Source organism: Ornithodoros turicata, chromosome 1 (genome assembly GCF_037126465.1).
Source record: "Ornithodoros turicata isolate Travis chromosome 1, ASM3712646v1, whole genome shotgun sequence".
NCBI classification, from domain to species: Eukaryota; Metazoa; Arthropoda; class Arachnida; order Ixodida; family Argasidae; genus Ornithodoros; species Ornithodoros turicata.
In genome coordinates, this window is record NC_088201.1 from 132,112,838 (window position 1) to 132,126,610 (window position 13,773).

The 13,773-nt window shown below is 43.6% G+C and overlaps 1 protein-coding gene and 1 long non-coding RNA gene across 3 annotated transcripts in view; one reads left to right on the plus strand and one right to left on the minus strand.

The window, feature by feature from the left end:
• The window catches only part of LOC135378604 (phospholipid-transporting ATPase ABCA3-like), a 324,578-nt gene that overhangs the window by 211,516 nt on the left and 99,289 nt on the right, over positions 1 to 13,773 (plus strand). The gene's annotated exons all lie outside the window — the stretch shown is intronic.
• LOC135369115 (uncharacterized) lies at positions 4,134 to 4,886 on the minus strand. The gene is made up of 5 exons (XR_010414933.1): positions 4,872 to 4,886; positions 4,687 to 4,770; positions 4,459 to 4,488; positions 4,304 to 4,383; positions 4,134 to 4,242 (listed from the first exon to the last, which is right to left on the minus strand). It is a non-coding gene; the product is annotated as an uncharacterized LOC135369115 (long non-coding RNA).

The following is a 13,773-nucleotide window of genomic DNA, read 5'->3' on the forward strand; positions in this document are numbered from 1 at the left end:
ACATATGATAGCTGATTCCAAATCTAAGTAGTCGAGAAGTTCGCTCACGCAGCATGCTGTTCCCGAAAATGCTTCAAAATCATCGGTACTGCGTTGCCCAATGGCTGTTTATTCTGTGTTCATGGTAGCGCCGTGAACATTCGGCACGTGGAGAACACAACCAAAGGTTCCAGGAAAGAGCAACTATTTGTGTGTTGAACCATAAAACAGTTTGCGTTTCTTTTAGAAGTCCCGTTATTATTGTTCAACTGTCATCAATTATAACGACGAACGTTTTCTTAAGACCCCATTGAATTTGATAAGCACCCTGCGAACTAATCTTTGCCTCGTTCTTGTTAAGCCTGATTTTTCTCAGAATGAAATTTATACTTTGGCCCCCCCAGTGCACCAGAGAAGCACATTAAACACCCTAACAAACAGCGTCATTCGCGACATACACACGTTCTGCATATGTACATCGTGCCGCACATCGTACACGTGTTTCAGCAACTTTTTTTGAAACAATTTGTCGATCTTTTTGACTTTTTTCTATCCCTAAAACAGATGATAAATGATAACGCCACACCAAGTTAGCCAGCGTAGACTGAGTGTCATCTGCTAGGGAGCGGCCGTGTGTTGAAAAGGTAGCCACTAGCGGCGCTGACACACAAGGTTTGCAGCGCCACCTGGCCCAGCGCAACAGGCCTATGGGGCACTGCGCCGACATTTGTAATAAAACGTCTAAGGAAACACCTGGAAAGTCAGCACAGCCACTGCGGGGATTGGAACACTGACTACTGTGCCTGACCACTGTACCTGTAGAAAACGCACAGGCTACCAAGATACCCATGAAGGAAGCTGCAACATTCTCGGATTTGCGTTATTCATGGATAATCATGGATATTCACGGTAGGCGCAAATCGAATGATCGAAATAGACCTCTCACTATTTACGAACAAATGCCCCCAACAACAGCGCCTGCGCGCCAGCGCGGTGGTACAACAGCGCCTTTAATTGGGTACGCTGGAACTACAACTGTAAAAATCAATTTGTGACAAGAAAGCCACATTAAAATATAGCATTTGGTATTCTAAGATCGTTATGTGACCTCTTACATATCACTAGTTGTACAGCCTCCTTCTGCTCCAGTCTACCGGTAGCTCCATCTTTTCTGGTGCTCTTTCTAAAAATTCCTAACGGACTCTTCCATGTTCAAGAGCCTCAGGACTACGAGTTTTCTTGGAGTACAAGTATACTCTAAAATCGGTACCTTATAACGTACCTTATATCGAGCTGTACCTGGTAAATATCAGGTACATCAGTGCTTTTCCGCAGTTGCTTTAAGAGGTACTGGGCAAGAAAAAAGATATCGCTTTGTATGTATGAGGTACAAGCATATTTATGGGGTACTCGGTCAGTTTATGAGGTACCGTGTCTTGTACCTTATAAGGCGGTACCTCTTGCGCAAAATCGTATTGTGCTTTCCGCTGCTTTAAGCACTTCTTGCGTTCAAGTAACGCCCCAAAGGGTTTCATGCAGTCAGATAATGCATGTGCATCGCACGGACTCGGAGATAAAGATTAGCTGTTGATTTACAACTATGATTGTTTCATTCACGGCAGATGATAAAACGTTTCCTCTCTATGTCGTCAGCTAAAGAACCTCAACCGTGGTACTTTTGTTTAAGTTGTCTGCCTCTGTTTCAAGTATATTACGAACACAGGCTAGACAGTGAGCAAGGAAAATGCCGTTCGCTATATGTGATGTTTACTGCTTATTGGATATTTACACTGATAAAATAGAAAGAGATTGAACTCTCTCCATGTGTTCGTGAAGGAGGCAGATTTTCTTTTCGCCAACATGAAAACTAAAAGAAAAAGAACATTCCGGAACCGATAAGCTGTTGACGAACCGACAAGCCATATCTCTCAGTGGTTTCATGAGGTCAGGCGGGTCAGTTCCTTATTTTTCTTCATCTTGCCTCATATTAAGCGAATCGAACCTTTGATACCTACGGAAGAATCATGCATTATAAGTGCAGCCGCGTCCGCGTGTGAATGTTATTTGTGATCAGGAAGCCGCCGTCTTCGGACGGTTAAGTTGACCGGTTAAGGGACATGGGAAGGCCGGGAAGGTGTACCTGCTCATGGTAAGTTGCTCTTTAACGTTGTTCATTTCCGCTACAACTACGTGCATGCCGTTTCTCAAAACGTGCATGTGTAGGGTGAGCGTAGTGAACGGTAGCTTGCCAGAGTACGTATGCGATTGTATTGAAGGTTGTAACAACCTAGAAGCGTTCCACATCAGTGTATTATTTCAGGCGTGTCTAGTGCTGAAGGTTATCGTCCCAGTTGTAGCGCTGAAATATTTTTCGATGTAGATACAGTGGCGCGTATACTTGCTTTAACCAGCGGAGCGCGTGTCATCTGGCGCTGATAGACAGCTGGAAACGAGATTGGGATGAACCACTATCCCGTTGAAGGGAGGGTCGGTACGCACAACGGAGATGCCGAAACGCGAAATCATCCGCTGTGCGTATCGACCCTTCCTTCACGAGGATAGTGGATCATCCCAACCTCGCTTCCAGCTGCCTATAAGCGCCCAATGACACGCGCTCCGCTGGTTAAGACAAGTCTGCGCGCAAATGTACCTCCCTTCAGTATAACGAACACTACTACCCCATGGCAAAAGGGCAAGGGTGCAGGCCAGCTGGTACATGGCGAAAAAATGGAACCCGAGAAAGGGACAGAGGAAGGACGACACGACACGCCGTTTCGTGTCGTCCCTCCTCTGTCCCTTTCTCGGGTTCAATTTTTTCGCTACCCCATGGCATGGCCACTTCCAATGGATTTTTTCGAATCCAGCTCTCCGAGGAAGGAATAAAATTATAATTCTATACTGGAGCGAAATCTGATCGTCTTCATACATTGCTTTGCTGGAAAGTCAGGCACCAAGAGTAGCCAGTCGGCAAAACACCCATGGGTCACAATGACGTCTTCACTTAACGGCGTAGCGATGTAGTTTGTCATGTTAGTAATGTGGTTTGTCAACACTAATTATTCATACGATCGAAATAAATCAAGTGAAGTGATCGGTTTTGCTGCGCTGTTACTGCTCAAGTCGACGGTGTAGTTTTATCTCTAATATCTCGAGATGGGACGGATCCAGAATTTTGCGAATCTAAATCCGAATCCGAATCCAAGGAAGGTTCTGTGAATCCACGAATCTTACAAATCTCGAATCTTTCGAATCCTTTCTTTAAAAAGAGTTTAAAAAGCCACGAAACAAAAACTTCTACTGAAGAGAATTTTGAAGCAGCATATGTTATACATTTGTTTAATGAAAAGAAAATTTAGTTTCAGGAGTAAGAATACCCATATAGTTTACTTAACGTATTTAACACATTGTTTATCGACTACAAGAAATACAAAAAAACTCTCGAGTCTGAATTATTTCCATAAAGCTAAAGCAGCAATCAAATGCAAAACCATATTACTTTTAAACTTGTAATGTAACAGTTCCTGCCTGAACGCTTTCAGTCCAGAGCAATGTAAACAAAGAAACGAGAAAACACCGGTCGGTCAATGAGGCTTTCGGCGGACTCCAGGGGCGCCAGTTTGAAAAAGAAACGAACAAACATGGTCTGTGGATTCGAAAGATTCGATTCACCGTTTTGGGCACTGGGATTCGGATTCCCGAATCTCGAATTTCTGCCTAGGATTCGTGGATTCGCGGATTAGGTTGGCACATCCCCAGGTGAAAAAATTCCCTAAGTGGATCCGCTTGCAAGTCGGTTATGGAACCAGGAATTGATTGCTAGCTTGGAATGTATTTCCAGCTAGGAATGAATTCCAGCTAGGAATTGCTTTCCAGCTGGAAACACGTTTCCATTTTCAAATGGATCCACTTGCAAGGCGGTTATGGAACCAGGAATTGATTCCGAGCTAGGAATCGATTCCGAGGTTCCTTCGGAACCCACTTGCAAGTAGTTTATTGAAGCCGAGCCAGGTTTCAGCATCAGTTTCTATTCTGAACTGCTGTTGCGGCTCTGCAGGAGAGCCAGCCTGTGCTGCTAGCCTGGAATATGTACAGAAGCCAGGAAGGAAGATGTGATATTTCCTCCTCTTTCTTTCCACAAAGCTGCTGCCAGTATGTGGCCTGTTCATTAGCCTTCTTTACTTCAGCAGCTGACACAATACATTCAGAGTCCGAAACGTCTGACTCGGAGAAGTCTTCGCTGTCGTGGTGTTTTTTTCTTCCCACCTAGATGCAAAATGAACAAACGTAAATATACCGTGAGCATATAAAATATGGACGAATTTACATCAGTTCTTGGTGCCCCATGGGCTTCGGCGGCGTTCTTTTTTGCATTCTGTAGACTGCACTGAACCGATTTTTTGGCATCTCAAAGAAATACATGTCACGAATTGGTACTAATCGACATCAATGCTACTTCACCTGAAGATGACTTAGACTCACCAACTGTCAGCAATCCTGTCCATCCCAAAGCTGCAACACAAGACAGAAACAATGAGTGAATAGGACTGCTGCTTTTTCACTTGTCGTCCGTGTCCTCTGTTACTGCTTCGAGATGAATAGTCAACTCCAAGTTCCCCACATTCCTACTTTAGTATCTACAATCCTATTTTGTGCACTTCACAACATTATACCCGCCTGATAGCCAGTAAAAAGTGCTTCTGTCCATACCCAATTGTGAGTGAACTGGGAATTCTGTGGGAACTGTGTAGCAGCTTTGCTGATTTTTGCCAGGCCCCCAGTATTCATGTATTTCTGCATGAGTATAAATAAAGACAACAACAACAATAATAATAACAATTCAGTTTCATTGAAAAAAACCGTAGAAAAACATGTTGCAAAAGTCAAACACTCACGCAGCGTTTCTCACTCCAGTCGCGCTGGCCCTTATTCCGCACGATTCATAGTATCTTGCAAGCGTCCTCGTGCAAGCGTTATGACGAACTGCCAGCTAAAAGACAAGACACATAACAAAGTCAGTTACAAGCATGCGCAGGGGCTCTTGGAGTTCCCCCACTAGCTAGCGTGCACTTGCGCTATTTTAAATAACAGTATAAATATAACAGTGAGTAGATCTACACATTCAGATAAACGTCCATAAATATCAAATCATAAACTACTCACCATCGTAATTGCAGTCACATGCGTCGCTCGTAGTTTTTCGTGATTTAGCTGGTGCAGAATTTGTAGAGACAAAGAAACTATGCAAAATGCAGCACTTGACTGTAGAGATTCAAAGACATTCACGTTTTTTGCCCGTCTTGAAGAGTTGAAAGACGGGAACTGCTACCACCCATCTACCGCTCGCGACATTTCAAAACACGTACTGATGCAGATGGCGCTCAGTCTGCTCCACTTGTCGACAACGAGGCCGTTAAAGTTTCGGTTTCAAACTAAAGTGAAAATTACGCCAAAGTTCGATTTCGGTACTCTGCGAGAATGTTTCTGGTATATTTACCGACAAAAAGTAACTCGGGCGAATTGCGGTAGGGCCATAAACAACTGATATATTATAGAATGTAAATGGAGATTATCATTTATGTTGCAAAAACGCCCGATGGACCCGGTGCACGTATCTGCTGTATGCACCTGAAAGGAATGCAGAGCGTTTTCAATTCACCCCGATGAAGGTTTGCCAATATTTCTAGGGCAGGTGTCAAAATTACAGTGAACCAGCAGGGGTAAGTTCACTTGCCAGCGAAGTGGAATACAACATCCACTTCGCACTCTAGAACTAGATGGCAGGCACACACAGTTAAACTGGAGCATGGGTTAAACCAGTTGGAAACCACTTGGCAGTCAAGTGGAACCAGATGGAAGCACATCCAGTTCAGCTGGAGCCTGAATGATACCAGTTGGAAACCATTTGGCAGTCAAGTGGAACCAGATGGCAGGCAGATCCAGTTCAACTGGAGACTGGGTAAAGCCAGTTGGAAACCACTTGGCAATCAAGTGGAACCACTTCACTCTAAACCGGAAACAATTTGTTCCACTTTAAACCACTTTGGCATGCAAATGGATCTACTTCAGATTCCAGTTCAGATTTTCACCTGGGTCCCTACTAATATCTAAACTTCGTTTCTCAGCTGATACTGGAATTCGACGTCAGATTCCGCAAAAGCTTTGATCAAGCAATGGTGGAGATGACCAACATCCTGGCGGCCTTTTCCAGCCACGAAGAAAAAGAATAACGGACATTCGTCGATGTGGACGTATTGTTACGTCCAAAAAAATTTGGAGTATGACCTGATATTAACGGTATGTGGACTGCTTCCTTTGTTTGAGACAATTATTTTGGAAGGCACGAACACAAACTAATTGCGACGTTCTTCTCCAGACCGTCCCCGAAGAGGAAGTCTCTCCGGGACCGAAACTCTTTTTCGGGCAGGAGAGCCTTGTTTGTTGTAGTGACGGAGAGGCTATGCAGCTGGAACCGTCGGGCATGCTTATATGAGTTTGTGCTGCTCTGCTGCTTGACAGTTGACTACTTAAAAAACTTGACATACCCAGTTGCTTTTGGCCAGTTGTTAGGCCTGCTGTAAATATGTGGGCGACAACGAATTCCCGAAGCCGTACAGAAAACCACGGCTTTCGCAGCTGCTGAAATCGCTGAAGGTCAAATAAAGAGCGCTTCAGTAGTTAGATCGCCTTCACTTCGTCTTTGTCCCGCATGTGCTTGCAACACGTTGGTCACCTTCACGTATAATAATAATAATTTATTTATCACTGAGTGAAGGGCGGGCGAGGAAAAAAAGTCTAAGACGACTTGACAGAGTCCTCATTCCCCGCCAGCAGCAAAACACAGACACACTATAATACATAATGATGCTGTTTCAGCAGTAGCAAAAAACACGTACATACATAAGAATCCAAGCCAAGCTCAAAAACCCATACACTCTCAAATAAAGTCATTCCAGTCTGCAGAACTGCGCCAGTAACTCCCCATTATTTATTCTCGTGATATCGTCTGTGCTACTATTTAATAATCTCACGAAGTTATATTGCACGTTCTGGAACCCATATGACGTCCTAATTTGTGAAAATCTATACGTAGAGGGATTTCGCAGAGGGATAGGCGGGTATATAGTGTATACAGTGTAGTGTATAGTGTAGTGTATAGTGTAGTGAATATAGTGTAGGTATATAGTGCGATAGGCGGGTAGGCGGGATAGGCGAGTATGTTACAGATGCGTACTTCTGCGAGTGTGTTGTACCACTACCGATACCAAAGCATAAACGTACAAGACATGATGCGCGTCGTGCATTTTACTGTGCGTGCGATACGTCACGTACGGATTATGTCACCACTAGCATGTTCCTCTCCGTTGTGTGTGGCCTGTATACCTCTTACACAAATGTACCCCTTAGACGGGCGTACCTGTTAGACGGGCGTACCTTTTAGACGGCTGTACCTCTTAGACGGGCGTACATCTTAGACGGTTGTACCCTTTAGACGACGGTACCTCTAAAATCGTTTTACCTGTTAGACGGCTGTACCTCTTGGACGGACGTACCTGTTAGACGACACTACCTGTTACACGGCTGTACGTCTTATACGGGTGTACCTGTTAGACGGCAGTACCTTAAAAGTGCTGTACCTTTTAGGCGCTTTCGTACCGCATAAAATAAAGGGTACGTTTTTGCAAAATGTACCCTATAAAAGGGGTTTTTAAGAGGAACAGATTTTACAGTGTACGTAGTTCACGACTTATGAGAGTTACTGACGTTTCCGCCAGGGGCGCCACCGCCGCGAATTTTTCCGGGCGCAACAGCGTGGGCAGATTACATGCAAGTATAGACATGCAAAAAGAGTCACATACAAAAAGTATAAGTTGAAACGTATTTATTAAAGTCAATAGTGCTGGGAATTGTGCCAACTGTAATGTCATTAAGTGAAGGACAAAAACCCAGCCGAAAGATCTTCATGGCCTGAAACAAACAATGCAACACAAGACAGTATAATTCATATAATAAAGAATACTACAGATAAACAATACACTTACTCCTTACCAATTTCGTAGCTACCATACGGGCATGATTCAATAGCATTAAAGAGATCTTTATCATCAGGACAAGCTTATTTGTTTTCATAGTGTACCTTGTTATGTTTGTACTATCGAAACCCTCTGCTCGTGCATCGAAAGCCTCAGCGCCATCATGTTGAAGAACTCCAGTAACAAAACGGAGCTCGCGCGTATGTTCCTGGTCTTGCCTCGTCCGCCGGGCCATTTCTCTGCTATTAAATCTTTTATTCTTCTCGCTCTTGACGGATGTCTACTTGCGTATTCCTCGTTACGCCGCTACCACAACAAACCTGGACGAAGTTCGCTACAACCTGCATTGGCCCTCACTACATATAGAGTCATTCCAGCGTAAACGTCCCAGTGGTGTTGCTCGACCAACGTCGATTTTCGAAAAAAAATATATGATGTTGGGACATGCGTAAACGTGCAGCGGAAAAAAAATTTCTTTTCCCCAACGCGGTGTAGAACGGCTGTAAGACGTGATCGAATGTCGGCTTGGGGCCAAAAACCAAGGCACGCTTTGGCGCTTGTGGAGGGAATACGGCTACAAATAAATAAATAATTTGAATTAGATCGTTTTGAGGAAGGATAGTGTCATCTCTGACGGCTTCAATACCTCAAGCCTATTTTTTGTGGCGACATGTTGCACGTACTGCAGGGTTGGACTGCAGATAATTTACACCACCTGGGGTTCCTTTGACGTGCGCTAGAAACAGACATGTACAAGATACTCAAAACTGCATTTAAGATAAGATAATAAATACTAACGTTAGAATGTAATTAAGATAGAGTATAAATACATGAAAATTAAAGTAATTAAGATAGAGTAAAATACTTCAAAAAGTATTTGAAATACAATTAAGATACTATTTATCCTTGAGCGCAAAAAGTCATGGGTCACATGTCAATGCGGCAAATCGCCGCTATGTGACATGAATCACCTAAACCCCGCGTACTACGCTAGCCGCCGCTGTGTGATAGGGGTCATCTAAACACAAGTCCCAAAAAGATGACAAAGAGATACCGCATAACTCCACTAAGTATATGTGACCCAGAACAAAGCAAACTTCTAGCAGGTCCCTGCTCGGCGAGGTCAGAATTCGGCGTCACCGCGTCAGGGCACACCTAATAGAACCCTCACTGGCCAAGGATTAGTACACACGGGGCAAGATCTCTAAATGAAGACTGCTAAGAAGGGCCAGTGTCCGGGTCAAGTCCGGGGGACTCAGGAAATTTCCACTGAACAAGCAAGATAATGGAAAGACTAGACACAGAAAGTTTGTGAACATGTGGATAGTGGATTTCTGAATAGTGAATAGCGAACTTGCGAGTAGAGCACCTGAGAAGTAATTTTTGGGGGTGGGGTGGGGTGAGAATTTTTGTTTAACAGAACAAGTCGGGAGACGAGTTCAATTTCTCCTTGTTTTTTTACAAACAAACAAACAGAAAGTTTGTGAGGGAGATCCAAAATATGTAATTAGAGTATTGAGTAGAAAATACCATAAAATGTATTTTAAATAGAGTACAAATACACAAAACAAAAAGTATTAAGTAGAGTACCAAATTGTATTTAAAATACAGTATTTTAAATACAATACTCCAAATACGTACAAGTCTGGCTCGAAATCTAAGACACACGGTGCTGGAAGCAATGTTTACCTCCCCCACATTGCTACCGTCCTCGGCCGGGATCGAGCCCGCGATCGTGAGCTCAGCAAGCCGACGCGTTACCGTTACAACTGTTACAATGTCGCCGATTTGTTTGGTTTGGAACCCAAGGTAAGGCAGGAGATGTAGAGAACCCTCACTGGTGCATTTGGGGGACCACACATGCGCGACTACTTCACACGAAAGTGTACGTTGTATGATTTGGGGGAGTGCTTTCCCGGTCTACGGCTGGCTTGCTCTCCTTTTGTATGTGGTGCCCATGGCAAGCTTGTCCAGCGACATGGCTGTCCTCGCATCAGGTATTGTGGCTCCCTGCATTTGCACGTTTGGACCGGAAAAGTGCCCTGCAACGCCTGGTGCGTTCGTTGATTTTTCTACCCCGCAACTTCAGGAGCAATTCCTTATATCAGCAAGATCTCGGCCAGACACGAAAGATATCACCAGAATTTGCGGGTACCACTACCAATTATACGTGTGTAAATACCCTCTCGTCTTGGCTTCAAGGAACTGTGTTAATCCATTTTCTGTCTATAACAAGAAAGTAAAGGACACGAAGATGATTTCCGTGAATTTATCTCGAAGGGTGCCCTCACTGGGTGTCGTCCCTGGCGACCGTGTTTGCCCAACCTGCCACAAACGGTGCCCCAGGTTTAAAGAGGAGGGAATGGAGGTGCAACCTGTAGCTGAAGTCGCTTTCACATCAGAGAGTGCCCATGATGATGAGCAGCTGTTGCTGTTGAATGGCTCACTGCAGGTACGGGGGGAAACACTAGTGAGAAGAAAGAGGCCGATGGCACGACGACAACTGTACGCAACAGAAACGTTGATGAGGTTGCAAACGCGTGCAGAGTCTATCATTGCTGACGGGCTTGGGCTGGAAGTACCAGTTGCCACAGGCACAGGTGACAAAAGAGACCTGGCAAATTAATGATTACGAGAAGATCCTGCACGAACTCAAGAAAAAAATATGAAGATGAACTTTCTGTTGCTTAATGGACTGCATTATTTACGCTGGCGCCTGCCTCATGTTGAAAACAGCGAATCATTGACTTTTTTTGGAGCTCTGGAGAGAATGGTTTGCAAAGCCGGTGAATTAAAGGCCACAAAAGGAGATCTGAAACCAAATATGAATACTACTCAAATGACCCACGGTTGTGGGACCAGAAAGGCGCAATAAGGGCGTAGGTATTGCATAACCTCCGCAGTAAGCTCCAGGAAATAGAGTAGTCATGATGCCGTGAGGTCCTCCGCTTTGCAACTCAGTTGTTTGATACAGATTAAACTTTGTCGTTGATGATGCTATTCTTCCTGCGGTTTCAAAAAACACTCTAAAAGACCACTTGTGACGCCGCTGCATGTCTCGAAAGCACTGCTCCGCGCCAATTCATGTTTCTCGTACTATGGCAACTTTAAAAATTCGTTACGCACAGTAGAAGAAGCCTTGTTGTGCTTGATCCTCCGGAGTCCCCGACGATATTGACGCTCGTCCGAGTTGGTCGTCGCTTTCGTCGTTCCCGGGCCCGGATACGTTGTTCCTGCTGCCTGTCACTGACGGGAGCCCAGACTAGGTTGCCGTGATATGCAAAGGTTTATTTACAAGTTATGATACACAGTGTTATTTACATGTTGGTCAAAACTCGGATAGGGAAAAATGGAGATGTGGACTGGTAGAGTCCCCGCTGTCCGAGTCCCTTTCCCTCTTGCAGCCGTATCCTTATAAAGGCCGCACCCAACGTCGTGGTTCCTTTACTGTTTTGAACAATAACGTTGTTGTGACTCGAGCATCCTTGGTTGAAGTGGGATTGCATGAAGTGGGCAGCGCTAAACCATGGCGCCGTCGTCGTCTGGACTTTGCACTGGGGTTCCTTGTTTTCCCCCGGGTCACGTTTCTCTCGTGTTTCCCCTCCGTTCAGACAGTAACCCTTTTCCGAGGATGCACTCAGAAATGTCCTTGCAGTGTCGGCCGCGTCGTTCGGCCATTAGATGCGACCTTCACACGCACAAAAAAACCCCTGGAGATACTTTCAGTATTGGTAGCCGGGATAATAATGGGCACCTCGGTGGCAAATTCGGATTCATAACTCGTCCACCAATGCCCTTTTTTGCACGCCGAATTTGCCGTAATTTTCTCAAGAGGCAAATAAACGATTTTTCAGATTACCTAAAATATTTTTCTGTGCAATGCATTGGTTCTTTACTATCGCAGAAAAATATAATTGGCTGATTTTAGCCAACCGTTGTTAAGGAAAAAGCTCTGAACTTGGCACAATGTGCAGTGACTTTGCTTGCCCGGTATGTTTTAATGCGCTGATCGGTTGAGATATGGAAGCTGTCAGAGATGACACTATCCTTCCTCAATACGACCTAATCCGATTTTTTTAGTTATTTACAGCCGTATTTCCTCCACAAGCGCCAAAGCGCGCCCTGGGTTTTCGCCTGGAGCCGACATTCGGTCCTGCCCTATACGGCCGTTATACACTGCGTTGATAAAATATATTTTTCCTGGTGCACGTTTACGGAAGTCCCAACATCATATATATTTTTTTCTCGGAAATCAACGTTGGTCGAGCAACACCGCTGGGACGTTTGAGCTGGAATGACTCTATAGTCCTTTGCGAATGACTTACCTTTGCACTATTAAACTACAACACACTTAACAGACACTAACACACTGCAGTATTTGCACTATTAACAAGACATCTTTATAGACATCGGATGCAGTTCCCAACGGGCAATACTTTTCTTGACAACTTTTGCTCTAGCAATTTGACTATCGTCACTCAGTCTGGGCAACCCACAGCGGCATCAGATCAACACATCTCAGCGAAACAATACTCAACCAATCTATCAAAACGAGAAATAATTAAAACAATCAATATTACCAATTTAATAAAATTACTTGAAATTTTGATGATAACTTTGCAACGCAAATTTCTGCATGCACCGTCCAGATCAACCACAAAGAAACAACACTACACAAGTATTCATCTTACTGTTCTGAAATGCAAATGCAAAGATTTGTACAGAGGAGCCAAATAATCATCACACACAACTCTGAAATACATTTTCACATGCTGTATACATAATCCTCGCGACCGAATCTAGGCGGACACTATGAAATACAATTTTCATTCCAACAAACAAAAACTATAAACCTTACTTTGTTTCATAAACCAAACCAAATAATTTAGTTTGATTTCAAACCAAAGGCGAGCTCCAAAGGCCACTCATTTGCCCCATTTTTCACATTCTTTTATTGGAACGGGCGGGGGACACACTCTCTCACAAGGTCGAATACGGCGAAGGAATGAAGTAGCCAAGTTTGCACAGAGGCAATATTTTTATTGAACAATTAGCATAAATAGATGTAGGGGAGTAATTATTCTGTGCTTGCATTATTCGATTATGAAGAGAAGAACATATACGTAACATGAAAAACGGTTAGGAGCAACTAATATTTATTCGAACAAGAACTTCTCTTGCACGAAAGTTCTTGTTTTATTTTACAGTGTTTTATTTTTTCCCCTTTTAGAAGAACATATAGTTAGATAGAAAAAACACGGATCATTATTCAATGATAGAAATATTACGCTGACATCAAAGAAGGCTTACAATGAAAGCAAAACAATACTGAACCAATTTAACAAAACGAGATATAACTAGAACAATCAACATTACTAATTTAATAAAATTACTTCCAATTTTGTATGAAAACTTTGCTACAGAAATTTCTACATGCAGCGCCAGATCAACCACGAAGAAACAGCATGACACAAGTGTTCCGACATGTAAATTATCGTAAAAGTTTTCTATAGAGGAACCAAACAATCATCAGACACAACTCAGAAATACGTTTTCACATCCTTCATACATAATATAGCTGTGGTTTTCCTAACACAGAGAATATTCGACTCAAGGTCACTATTTTTTATTAATGTCAAACGAGTGAAATCACCTGAAACAAAGACAAGCCAATAATTGATTGTCTCACAACAAGGACTGGTACAATCATTTCTACATGACATGAGTGCATATTTCAACATGAGTGCACTATGGAAACAGTGCA